General features: G+C 27.9%; 1 non-coding gene across 1 annotated transcript; it reads left to right on the forward strand.

Annotated features, from left to right (window-relative positions):
* Positions 1-1,834: 1,834 nt before the first annotated feature.
* Positions 1,835-1,938, forward strand: LOC112774698 (small nucleolar RNA R71). The gene has a single exon (XR_003189166.1). It is a non-coding gene; the product is annotated as a small nucleolar RNA R71 (small nucleolar RNA).
* Positions 1,939-12,655: the final 10,717 nt, after the last annotated feature.

Below are 12,655 nucleotides of genomic sequence, written 5' to 3' on the forward strand. Positions count from 1 at the left end.
TCCTCTTGGCAATTTCTTTACAATTCTTCCCTTTCTCTTGAGGATTTCTTCATTGACCCTTATGCCATGAGGATCCTTCTGATCTGTTTCTATTGATTCTTATGGCTTTAACTCTTGCAATTCTTGTTTGCCTTCCAAGGACTGTTTTAGAGTTTCAGCTGCTGGATTACTTTCCTCCAAACACAGATGGCTACTATCATCCTTAGGCTTTTCAGGTTCTGGTTCAGGCTCAGATGCAGGTTTGAAAACTTTGAAAATGAGCTGTTCATCATGTATTCTCAGAATTAGCTCTCCTTGTTCTACATCTATGAGCGCTCTAGTAGTGGCTAGAAATGGCCTGCCCAGAATGATAGGGTGTAAGTAGCTTTCCTCCATGTCCAAAATGACAAAGTCTGTGGGGAAGTAATAATCTCCCACTTTCACCAGCACATTCTCAACTACCCCTTCAGCTTGCTTCTGAGTTTTGTCAGCCAGTTGTATGATTACATCAGTGGATCTCACCTCATTCAGTTGTAGCCTCTTCATAAGAGTTAGAGGCATCACATTTATGCTAGCTCCTATATCACAGAATCCTCTGTCAATTTTTGTTTCCCCTATGATGCAGGGGATATGAAAACTTCTTGGGTCTGTTTTCTTAGAGACTGTGTCCTTCTTGATGAGGGCACTGCATTCTTTGTTCATTGTTACCGTTTGTCCTCCCTTCAAAACTCTTTTCTTGCTCAACAATTCCTTTAAATACTTGATATGTGTAGGCATCTGCTGGAGGATCTCAAGGAAGGGAATATTGATATGGAGAGACTTAAATGTCTCTAAAAACCTTGAATAGGTTTTCCCTTTTTCACCTCCTCTTAACCTCTGAGGAAATGGTGCTTTTGGTTGGTATGTTTCCAGCATGCCTGTTTGCAGTTCCTTGGCTTGTTCAGTTTCACCTTCCTGCTTAGCTTCTTCCACACCTTCCTTCAATGTGGTGATGGCCTTGCATTCTTCCCATCTCACTCTCTTTTGTTCCCCTTTAGGATTCTTTTCTGTGTCACTAGGGAACACTGCAGTTGACTTGGGGGCCTGTTGAGATAGCTCTCCTACTTGAGACTCCATCCTCTTGAGTTTTTCACCATGGTTCCTTAAGGTAGATCTCACATCATCCCTAAAGTTTTTCAACTCACTTATGTCCTGACCCATGTTTGCAAGCACTCCTTCTATCCTGTTTAATTGATCTTGAAATTGTTGGTTCAGATTAGGTTGGGTAGGTTGATTATTTTGGCCATGATATGATGGTTGGGAGTAAGTGTTTTGTGTGGCTTGGTATGATCTTTGGTTGGAGTTTTGGTATGTGGAATTGTTATGTTGGTTGTGGTTGTAAGGTTTGTGGTTTTGTGGTTGGGTTTGTTGGTTCCCCCACCCAAAGTTTGGGTGGTTTTTCCATCCTGGATTGTAAGTGTTGGAATGTGGATCATATGATTGCCTTTGTTGGTTTCCCACATAGTTGGCCTCTTCCCAATCACCTCCTTCAGTGCTTACTTCCTCTTGATCCTGTGTGTGTATTGCAGCCACTTGCTTTGTTTCTAATTTCCTGGTGAGCTCTGCTAGTTGCTTGGCAAACACCTTGTTTTGGGCTAAAATTGTATCAAGATGGTTCAGCTCCATGACTCCCTTAGTGTTGTGTCTCTCTGAAGCATAGTAGTACTCATTCTCAGCCACTGTCTCAATCACTTCAATGGCTTCTTCCACAGTCTTTTTCCTGTTCAATGAACCTCCTGATGAATGGTCTACAGCCTTCCTTGATTCATAAGAAAGTCCATCATAGAAAATGTGCAATTGCACCCAGTCATGGAACATGTCTGGTGGGCATTTCCTTGTCAAATCCTTGAACCTCTCCCATGCCTCGTAGAGAGTTTCACCATCTTGTTGTCTAAACGTCTGAACCTCAGATCGAAGCCTATTGACCTTTTGTGGGGGGTAGAAACGTGCCAGAAACTTGCTTTCCACCTCATCCCAGGTTGTTAGGCTCCCCCTTGGGAATGATTCCAGCCACTTAGCTGCCTTGTCCCTAAGTGAAAATGGGAACAAGAGCAGTTTATAGGTATCTTCCTGGACTCCATTGGACTTCACAGTGTCGCAAATTCTCAGGAATTTTGTGAGATGTTGGTTTGGATCTTCATTAGCACTCCCACCAAATGAACAATGATTCTCCACAAGTGATATTAGCTGTGGTTTGAGTTCAAAATTGTTGGCCTGAATGGGTGGTTTCTGAATGCTGCTACCACAATTCCCAGAGGTTGGGTTTATGTATGAACTAAGAACCCTCCTCTCAGGAATGGCATTGTTTCCATCATCCCTCTCATGGTTGTGAACTTCTCTATCCATGTTGAGATCTAAAGCTTCCTCAAAATTGTCCTCAGATTCTCCTTCAGATTCCTCTTCTCCCAGTACTCTCTTCCCTCTTGCTTCCCTTCTAAGTCTATGAAGGGTCCTCTCTGGTTCAGTATATGGAGGAGTTGATGTCTCTCCTCTCCTACCTGTCATACAAGAACACAGCACAAGCAACAAACAAGTGAAATACTCTTGGTTAATGGAAGAGTATGGTTAGAGTAGTTGAGGAATTAATTCAAATAGTTAGTGAGTCAGTGAGTTAGTTGCTTGAATTTAAAGGCATAAAGAAAGAAAGCATGTAACATAGTGCAGAAATTAAAAATTCAACAAGTAACTTGAACTGAATTAACAAAGCAAGAAAAATGCTCAATCTAGTTAACTTCCAATTTGAGAATTGTCAATCGAAAACCAATCCCCGGCAACGGCGCCATAAACTTGATGCGCATAAACTTGTTATGCTACGATTTAGGAAATTGCACGATCGGCAAAATTACTTCCGGCAAGTGCACCGGTTATCGTCAAGTAAAAACTCACAATAGAGTGAGGTCGAATCCCACAAGGATTGGTTGAATGAGCAATTCGGATTAGAAGTGTGACTAGTTGAGCGGAATCAAGAATTAGATGGGATTTGCGGAATGTAAAATTGGCGGGAAACGTAAATGGCATGAAATTGAAATGGCGGAATCTTAAATTGCATGAATTAAAGAGCAGAAGCTAAATTGCTGAAATTAAAAGGGAATGGGGGTGATTGCATGAATTGAGTTGCAGAATGTAAAGAGAAAGTGGAAATCAGAGATGGGGAATTCATTGGGTTATAGGAGATATTGAGATCTCCGAATCAAAACATGTTTTATCTCTTCCTCAACCAATGCGTTCATTGAATTTTGCTTGGCAATCTTATATGATTGGATCCCAATCCCTTGGCTCACCAATTCTCTCTAAAAACAAACAAATTCCCAATCCCTTGGTTTAAATGTTCATAAGAAGAGATGATGCTCGATCACTGATTATACCACACAGTTTCATGAACCACAATTTGGTAGGATTACATGTCACAATATCCATCCAAACCCCAATCCAATTCACTGTGAGAAAGCTTCTCTAGCATGAATCCTCCATTCCTTTCCCAAGGTTCCGAAGGATTCCAATTATGGGTAGTTTCTTTCCCAAGACAACTACCCAATGGAATTAGATCGAGAAGCTTTCTAACAAAATTCAAGAGAAAAGATTGAAGAAGAAGATAAACTATTATTGATTCATTGAATTACAATAGAGCTCCCTAACCCAATGAAAGGGGGTTTAGTGAGTCATAGCTCTGAATTCAATTACAAAGGTATGAAAACTAGCAAAATGAAAAGGTAAAAGTCCTTCCTAACTTAAATTCTATCCTATTTATACACTTTCTATATTGAGCTTCTGTTGTGTTTCTTGGGCTTTGAGGCCTCTCCCTGCTTTCCTTTTGCTTTGGGTTTATGATCCATAATCTTGATGAGGCTGCTGATCCACATTCTGTAACATTCATTGAGCCAACTTAGTGATAATCAAGTAATGACACATGACTCAACAAATTGAAATTCCAGACTCATCAATCCTTCAGGCCCAATCCTATAAACCATGATATTCAATTGGGTTTCATACCAGAGTAAGTTTAAGTTAATGTTTGTGCTCAAAAGCTAACTTAAACTGCAATATTTTTGGCCCAGAAACCTTTTCCAATAGTGGCGTTTAAGTTGCAGTTTAAGCTTAAACTGCAGCTTAAACGCCAGACACTTCCAGTGATGCCTTTTGTGGAAGCACGTTTAAGCTTCGGTTTAAGGTTAAACTGAAGCTTAAACGTGGAAATGGAAGAAGGCAGCCCTGGAGGGTAAAGTAGTCGAACACGTTTAAGCTTCAGTTTAAGGTTAAACTGAAGCTTAAACGTGGAGATAGGAAAGGCAGCCCTGGAGGTCGAACATGTTTAAGCTCCAGTTTAAGGTTAAACTGGAGCTTAAACGTGGGAATAGAGAAAGCCATCCTGGAGGTCGAACACGTTTAAGCTCCAGTTTAAGGTTAAACTGGAGCTTAAACGTGGGAATAGAGAAAGGTAGCCCTGGAGGTGTCGAACACGTTTAAGCTCCAGTTTAAGGTTAAACTGGAGCTTAAACGTGGAATTGGAGAAAGCAACCCTGGAGGAGAAAACTTGGTCGAACACGTTTAAGCTCCAGTTTAAGGTTAAACTGGAGCTTAAACGTGGAAATGGCTCCCTGGTGCATTTCCCATTTCTGGCGTTTAACTTCCAGTTTAAGGTTAAACTGGAGGTTAAACGCCACTTTCACCCTTTCCTCAGCTTTCATGATTTTGGCCGTTTAAGTTCCAGTTTAAGCTTAAACTGGAACTTAAACTCCACATGTGATATTCAAGCTTCCTTTATTGATTTTTGTTGCTTCCTTGCCTAGCCTCTTCTTTCCTGAAATCATCCAAACAACTGCATCAAAGTCTTGCAAAATTTCATGAGAAATCTTTCATTCATAGCATTCAAGGAATATAACTAAAAACTCATGGAATTTGCATCAAAATCTTCATGTTTGAATGATTTAAGACAAGCATGACTATTTGGCCCAAATGATTACTTAAGGCTCAAGAAAATGCATAAAACAACTAAAAATAACAGAAAAATGCTAGTGAAACTAGCCTAAGATGCCTTGGCATCAATATGTTCTCCAATATAGTTCAGTTTGATTTGGCTATTGACATTGTAATCGGCTTGCACTTCATACCTTGCTTCTTGGAGTGTTGTGAACTCCTTGAAAGCCTTCAAACTTTCAGCTTGCATTTGTTCCAACTTCCCAAAAGATTCATGAGATTGAAAGGCATGTTCTTCTTGCATCGCAAGAAATCTTGACTCGAATTCATTTTGTTTGTTTATTATTCTTAGCTCTCTTTCTTCTTGTGCTTGTTGGTTTTGCATGTACAGAGAATGATATTCCTCTTGCCTTGCTTGGATTCTTGTGTATTGTTGAGATAACCTCCCTATTGCTTCTTGCATTTGAGTCATATCCATATTGCCATGTGGGAAAAAGTGTGGCTGCTCCTCCTCCTCTTGTGGCTCTTCTTCTATGTGCGGCTCATCTTCTTCCATTGGCTCTTCTCTTTCCCTTCCTCCATGTGGTCTTCGGCCTTGATGTGCTTCAAGGGGCATCATCATTCGTTCAATAGTTATGGGCATACCTTGGCTCAACCACATTGGATTCTCCTCTTCCAATGGAACTTTAGCCTTTGCACACAACTTCCAAATGGTGCTCGGATAATACAACCAAGATCCGGCCGAATTCTTTTCAGCTATCTTTTGAATGTCTCTTGCAAGGATTTCATGAACTCTTATCTTTCCACCCACCATGATACAATGCAGCATTAAGGCTCTCTCCCTGTTAACTTCTGAGGTGTTCACTGTCCCCAGAATTGATCTTTTCATCAACTCATACCAACCTTTTGCTTCCGGAATGAGGTTACATCTCTTTAGGAACTTGCATCTGTTCTTGTTGTCTCCTTCCCATTCTGAGTTCTCAAAACAAATGTCTCTTGCAATCTCCTCATAATCTTGATCCTCAGTCAATCTTTGTTGGTATCCCCGTTCATCGAAGCGGACTGACTTTAGTTTCAAAACTTTTTTGATTGCCTCCGGGCTAAAGTCTACTTCCACCCCACGCACATAGCTCTTGTACGTTGGGGGTTCACGCATGTCAATCCTTGGGACATTTGCATAGAATCCTTTACTTTTTTTATTGTTTGACATTTTCAAAAATGTAAAATAAATTAATTTTAAACTTTTGAAATTTTTTATTTTTTTACTTTTTGTAAAAAAAATTTTTAATTTAGAAATTTAAAAATTAAAAAATAATAATTTTACAAATTTTTTGTTAATGGATATTGCAGGACTTTATTTTATTTTTCTACTTTTAATAAAAGATTTAAGTTATTAATTTAAAAATTAAAAATAATTTTTTTATTTTTTTATTCATTGAATAATGTCTCATCCGGACAACGACGTCCAGATCCTTGAATTTTTTATTGCTGAACATTTTCAAAAAATTTAGAATAAATTAAATTTAAATGTTTAAATTTTTAAAAAATTTAGTTTATTGGATATTATTTGAATTTTTTAATTTTCTAATTTTACTTAAAATTTTTTGTTTAATTTAAAATTTAAAAGTTAAAAAACAAAATATTCTTACAAAGTTTTTTTATTAAATATTGCTTGACTTTATTTTATTTTTCTTCTTTAAGTTAAAAAATTATTTTTTAATTTAAAAATTATAAAAATACAAAAATGAGTTTTATAAAATTTTAAAAAATATTTTTATTTTTTTATTCACCGGATAATGATGCATCCGGAGCATGACGCTCGTACCCTTGATTGTTGAACATCTTCAAAAAATTTAGAACAAATTTGATTTAAAAATTTAAATTTTTAAATGCTTTTTGTTTATTGAATATTGTTATAATTTTTTATCTTTCTACTTTCACTAAAAATATTATTTTTTTAATTTAGAAATTTTAAAGTTAAAAGAAATAATTTTACAAATTTTTAATTTACGAGATATTGCTAGACTTTATTTTAATTTTCTATTTTTAATAAAAAATTTAATTTTTTATTTTAAAAATAAAAAAATAAAAAATTTAGTTTATAAATTTTTAAATTTTTAAATATAATTTTTGGTTTTTTATTCACCGAATAATGCTGCACCTGAACCACGACGTTCGGAACCTTGACTTTTCTATTGTTTGAAATTTTCAAAAATTTAAAATAAATTAATTTTAAATTTTTGAGATTTTTTATTTTTACACTTTCTGTAAAAAAATTATTTTTTTTAAAGTAGAAATAAAAATTCAAAAAATAATAATTTTACAAATTTTTTGTTAATGGATATTGCAGGACTTTATTTTATTTTTTACTTCTAATAAAAGATTTAATTTATTAATTTAAAAATTCAAAAATATTTTTTTCTATTCATGGAATAATGTCTCATCCGGACAACGACGTCTAGGCCCTTGACTTTTTTTTATTGCTGAACATTTTCAAAAAATTTAAATTAAATTTAAATATTTAAATTTTTTAAATTTTTTGTTTATTGGATATTGTTGAAATTTTTTATTTTTCTAATTTTAGTCAAAATTGTTTGTTTTAATTTAGAAATTTAAAAATTAAAAAACAAAAAATTTTACAAATTTTTTTATTGGATATTGCTTGACTTTATTTTATTTTTCTCCTTTTAGTAAAAAATACAAAAATAAGTTTTATAAAATTTTAAAAAATATTTTTATTTTTTTATTCACCGGATAATGATGCATTCCGAACATGATACTCGTACCCTTGATTTTTTTATTGTCGAACATCTTCAAAAAATTTAGAACAAATTAGATTTAAAAATTTAAATTTTTAAATGTTTTTTGTTTATTGAATATCGTTAGAATTTTTTATCTTTCTACTTTTACTAAAAAGATTATTTTTTTAATTTAAAATTTAAAAATTAAAAAAATAATTTTGCAAATTTTTAATTTACGAGATATTGCTAGACTTTATTTTATTTTTTCACTTTTAATAAAAAATTTAATTTTTTATTTTATAAAATCAAACATAAAAAATTTAGTTTATAAAATTTTAAATATATTTTTTTGTTTTTTATTCACCGAATAATGCTGCACCCAAACCACGACGTTCGGATCCTTTACTTTTTTTATTGTTTGACATTTTCAAAAATGTAAAATAAATTAATTTTAAACTTTTGAAATTTTTTATTTTTTTACTTTTTGTAAAAAAAAATTTTAATTTAGAAATTTAAAAATTAAAAAATAATAATTTTACAAAATTTTTGTTAATGGATATTGCAGGACTTTATTTTATTTTTCTACTTTTAATAAAATATTTAAGTTATTAATTTAAAAATTAAAAATAATTTTTTTATTTTTTTATTCATTGAATAATGTCTTATCCGGACAACGACGTCCAGATCCTTGAATTTTTTAATGCTGAACATTTTCAAAAAATTTAGATTAAATTAAATTTAAATGTTTAAATTTTTAAAAAAATTAGTTTATTGGATATTATTTGAATTTTTTAATTTTCTTATTTTACTTAAAATTTTTTGTTTAATTTAAAATTTAAAAGTTAAAAAACAAAATATTCTTACAAAGTTTTTTTATTAAATATTGCTAGACTTTATTTTAATTTTCTACTTTTAATAAAAAATTTAATTTTTTATTTTAAAAATAAAAAATAAAAAATTTAGTTTATAAATTTTTAAATTTTTAAATATAATTTTTAGTTTTTTATTCACCGAATAATGCTGCACCTGAACCACGACGTTCGGAACCTTGACTTTTCTATTGTTTGACATTTTCAAAAATTTAAAATAAATTAATTTTAAATTTTTGAGATTTTTTATTTTTACACTTTTTGTAAAAAAAATTATTTTTTTTAAAGTAGAAATTTAAAAATTCAAAAAATTATAATTTTACAAATTTTTTGTTAATGGATATTGCAGGACTTTATTTTATTTTTTTACTTCTAATAAAAGATTTAATTTATTAATTTAAAAATTCAAAAATATTTTTTTCTATTCATGGAATAATGTCTCATCCGGACAACGACGTCTAGGCCCTTGACTTTTTTTTATTGCTGAACATTTTCAAAAAATTTAAATTAAATTTAAATATTTAAATTTTTTAAATTTTTTGTTCATTGGATATTGTTGAAATTTTTTATTTTTCTAATTTTAGTCAAAATTGTTTGTTTTAATTTAGAAATTTAAAAATTAAAAAACAAATAATTTTACAAATTTTTTTTATTGGATATTGCTTGACTTTATTTTATTTTTCTCCTTTTAGTAAAAAAATACAAAAATAAGTTTTATAAAATTTTAAAAAATATTTTTATTTTTTTATTCACCGGATAATGATGCATTCCGAGCATGATGCTCGTACCCTTGATTTTTTTATTGTCGAACATCTTCAAAAAATTTAGAACAAATTAGATTTAAAAATTTAAATTTTTAAATGTTTTTTTTTATTGAATATCGTTAGAATTTTTTATCTTTCTACTTTTACTAAAAAGATTATTTTTTTAATTTAAAATTTAAAAATTAAAAAAATAATTTTGCAAATTTTTAATTTACGAGATATTGCTAGACTTTATTTTATTTTTTCACTTTTAATAAAAAATTTAATTTTTTATTTTATAAAATCAAACATAAAAAATTTAGTTTATAAAATTTTAAATATATTTTTTTGTTTTTTATTCACCGAATAATGCTGCACCCAAACCACGACGTTCCGATCCTTTACTTTTTTTATTGTTTGACATTTTCAAAAATGTAAAATAAATTAATTTTAAACTTTTGAAATTTTTTATTTTTTTACTTTTTGTAAAAAGAATTTTTAATTTAAAAATTTAAAAATTAAAAAATAATAATTTTACAAAATTTTTGTTAATGGATATTGCAGGACTTTATTTTATTTTTCTACTTTTAATAAAATATTTAAGTTATTAATTTAAAAATTAAAAATAATTTTTTTATTTTTTTATTCATTGAATAATGTCTCATCCGGACAACGACGTCCAGATCCTTGAATTTTTTATTGCTGAACATTTTCAAAAAATTTAGATTAAATTAAATTTAAATGTTTAAATTTTTAAAAAATTTAGTTTATTGGATATTATTTGAATTTTTTAATTTTCTAATTTTACTTAAAATTTTTTGTTTAATTTAAAATTTAAAAGTTAAAAAACAAAATATTCTTACAAAGTTTTTTTATTAAATATTGCTTGAATTTATTTTATTTTTCTTCTTTAAGTTAAAAAAATTATTTTTTAATTTAAAAATTATAAAACTACAAAAATGAGTTTTATAAAATTTTAAAAAATATTTTTATTTTTTTATTCACCGGATAATGATGCATCCGGAGCATGACGCTCGTACCCTTGATTGTTGAACATCTTCAAAAAATTTAGAACAAATTTGATTTAAAAATTTAAATTTTTAAATGCTTTTTGTTTATTGAATATTGTTATAATTTTTTATCTTTCTACTTTCACTAAAAATATTATTTTTTTAATTTAGAAATTTTAAAGTTAAAAGAAATAATTTTACAAATTTTTAATTTACGAGATATTGCTAGACTTTATTTTAATTTTCTACTTTTAATAAAAAATTTAATTTTTTATTTTAAAAATAAAAAATAAAAAATTTAGTTTATAAATTTTTAAATTTTTAAATATAATTTTTGGTTTTTTATTCACCGAATAATGCTGCACCTGAACCTCGACGTTCGGAACCTTGACTTTTCTATTGTTTGACATTTTCAAAAATTTAAAATAAATTAATTTTAAATTTTTGAGATTTTTTATTTTTACACTTTTTGTAAAAAAAATTATTTTTTTTAAAGTAGAAATTTAAAAATTCAAAAAATAATAATTTTACAAATTTTTTGTTAATGGATATTGCAGGACTTTATTTCATTTTTTTACTTCTAATAAAAGATTTAATTTATTAATTTAAAAATTCAAAAATATTTTTTTCTATTCATGGAATAATGTCTCATCCAGACAACGACGTCTAGGCCCTTGACTTTTTTTTATTGCTGAACATTTTCAAAAAATTTAAATTAAATTTAAATATTTAAATTTTTAAAATTTTTTGTTTATTGGATATTGTTGAAATTTTTTATTTTTCTAATTTTAGTCAAAATTGTTTGTTTTAATTTAGAAATTTAAAAATTAAAAAACAAACAATTTTACAAATTTTTTTATTGGATATTGCTTGACTTTATTTTATTTTTCTCTTTTTAGTAAAAAAATACAAAAATAAGTTTTATAAAATTTTAAAAAATATTTTTATTTTTTTATTCACCGTATAATGATGCATTCCGAGCATGATGCTCGTACCCTTGATTTTTTTATTGTCGAACATCTTCAAAAAATTTAGAACAAATTAGATTTAAAAATTTAGATTTTTAAATGTTTTTTGTTTATTGAATATCGTTAGAATTTTTTATCTTTCTACTTTTACTAAAAAGATTATTTTTTTAATTTACGAGATATTGCTAGACTTTATTTTATTTTTTCACTTTTAATAAAAAATTTAATTTTTTATTTTATAAAATCAAACATAAAAAATTTAGTTTATAAAATTTTAAATATATTTTTTTGTTTTTTATTCACCGAATAATGCTGCACCCAAACCACGACTTTCGGATCCTTTACTTTTTTTATTGTTTGACATTTTCAAAAATGTAAAATAAATTAATTTTAAACTTTTGAAATTTTTTATTTTTTTACTTTTTGTAAAAAAAAATTTTAATTTAAAATTTAAAAATTAAAAAATAATAATTTTACAAATTTTTTGTTAATGGATATTGTAGGACTTTATTTTATTTTTCTACTTTTAATAAAAGATTTAAGTTATTAATTTAAAAATTAAAAATAATTTTTTTATTTTGTTATTCATTGAATAATGTCTCATCCGGACAACGACGTCCAGATCCTTGAATTTTTTATTGCTGAACATTTTCAAAAAATTTAGATTAAATTAAATTTAAATGTTTAAATTTTTAAAAAAATTAGTTTATTGGATATTATTTGAAATTTTTAATTTTCTAATTTTACTTAAAATTTTTTGTTTAATTTAAATTTTAAAAGTTAAAAAACAAAATATTCTTACAAAGTTTTTTATTAAATATTGCTTGACTTTATTTTATTTTTCTTCTTTAAGTTAAAAAAATTATTTTTTAATTTAAAAATTATAAAAATACAAAAATGAGTTTTATAAAATTTTAAAAAATATTTTTATTTTTTTATTCACTGGATAATGATGCATCCGGAGCATGACGCTCGTACCCTTGATTGTTGAACATCTTCAAAAAATTTAGAACAAATTTGATTTAAAAATTTAAATTTTTAAATGCTTTTTGTTTATTGAATATTGTTATAATTTTTTATCTTTCTACTTTCACTAAAAATATTATTTTTTTAATTTAGAAATTTTAAAGTTAAAAGAAATAATTTTACAAATTTTTAATTTACGAGATATTGCTAGACTTTTTTTTAATTTTCTACTTTTAATAAAAAATTTAATTTTTTATTTTAAAAATAAAAAATAAAAAATTTAGTTTATAAATTTTTAAATTTTTAAATATAATTTTTGGTTTTTTATTCACCGAATAATGCTGCACCTGAACCACGACGTTCGGAACCTTGACTTTTCTATTGTTTGACATTTTCAAAAATTTAAAATAAATTAATTTTAAATTT

This window comes from Arachis hypogaea, chromosome 18 (genome assembly GCF_003086295.3).
Source record: "Arachis hypogaea cultivar Tifrunner chromosome 18, arahy.Tifrunner.gnm2.J5K5, whole genome shotgun sequence".
Taxonomy (NCBI): Eukaryota; Viridiplantae; Streptophyta; class Magnoliopsida; order Fabales; family Fabaceae; genus Arachis; species Arachis hypogaea.